The sequence below is a fragment of the Parus major genome, unplaced genomic scaffold (genome assembly GCF_001522545.3).
Source record: "Parus major isolate Abel unplaced genomic scaffold, Parus_major1.1 Scaffold353, whole genome shotgun sequence".
Taxonomy (NCBI): domain Eukaryota; kingdom Metazoa; phylum Chordata; class Aves; order Passeriformes; family Paridae; genus Parus; species Parus major.
The window spans coordinates 49989-51207 of record NW_015379289.1 but is presented as its reverse complement, the minus strand read 5'-3'; the positions used below and the strand labels follow the sequence as shown (position 1 = coordinate 51207).

At 62.7% G+C, this 1219-nt stretch overlaps 1 protein-coding gene across 1 annotated transcript in view; it reads left to right on the top strand.

Moving 5' to 3' along the window:
• The first annotated feature begins 377 nt into the window (after window positions 1-377).
• HDAC6 (histone deacetylase 6) overlaps window positions 378-1219 on the top strand; it is a 12371-nt gene continuing 11529 nt past the window's right edge. Inside the window, exons 1-3 of the mRNA XM_033511567.1 lie at window positions 378-570; window positions 978-1047; window positions 1175-1215. The gene's annotated coding sequence lies outside the window, so the exon portion shown is untranslated. The remainder of the gene's footprint in view (window positions 571-977; window positions 1048-1174; window positions 1216-1219) is intronic.

Genomic DNA, 1219 nt, shown 5'->3' with positions numbered 1-1219 from the left:
GGGGGTCCTGGGACAGGGGGTGCCGCAGGAGGGGAGGCAGCAGCTGGTGACGGGAGAGGGTGTAAATTTGGGGTGTCCTGAGGGGCTCTGGGTGGGGAGCTCCCAGTACGTGGTGCAGTTGTTGGGGGGTTGCTGGGGGGACCCCAAATCTTGGCTTCTTTTGGGGAAGGTCCAGGACACTGGGAGGCCCTTTGGGGGGGGGGGATGCCTTGATTTGTGGCATCGTGGTTTGGGGCCAGGGGGGCTCCCCTATACTGCGGTCTCTTTAAGGGTGGGCAGAGGGGCTTGGGGTCCCTTTGGGGGATGGGGGCTCTAGGACACCCCGGGCCCATGGGGGAGGGACCCCTGCGGGGAGGGGGGGCTTTAGGGTCACTGAAACCTTGGGTCCTTTTGGGGGTGTCCCAGTCCTTGGGGATCCCTTTGGGAGGGGGGGGCCCTGGGGTGTCCCAGGACCCTCCATGCCCCCCCTCCTCCCCGCCCCGAGCAGGATTTGGGGGCAGAGGTCGCAGCTCCCACTGGAACAGGACTGGTCAGTGATGGAGGGGACAGAGCCGAGTGCGGGGACAGCTGGTACGGACCCCTCTGAGGCCCTCAAACGTCCCTCCTTCAATTCCCTCCGTCCTCAAAACCCGTTCTGAAACAATTTTTTCGTCCTGAAATCCTCCCAAAATAATTTCCCCCAAGGCTTTTATCTCCAAATCTTTCCCTAAATTCCCCCTTTCTCAATCCCATCGACATTGGGGTCCCCCCACCTCCCAAACACCTCCTCCCTCATTCATAGGTTCCCCCGATATTGGGGTGGGGAGTCCTGGAAACGCCAAATCCCCCCTCCAAATCCCAAATACCTGCCCCCCCCGAAAAAAAGTCAGGGTGCCCCCGAGGGTTCTATCCTGGATTTTGGGGGAGGGTGGGGTCTGTCTTGGGCACCTGGGTGTCCCCAAACACTGGGGTCCTGCTAACTGTCAGGTCCCCCGCAGCCCCCCCGGGGGTCTGGCCCCGCTCTGGGCGGCGCTGGAGGGGCTGGTCCAGCGCTGCGTCCCTGTGCAGGTGAGACCCACGAAATTCGTGGTCCCCTCCTAATTTGGGGTCCCTCACCCATTTCGGGGTCCCCGTGGATTTTGGGGACTCCTTGGGATTTCAGGGACCCCCCCTGATGCCCCCCATTCTCCTTCAGTGCCGCCCAGCCACCGATGAGGAGCTGCTGCTGGTGCACAGGTGG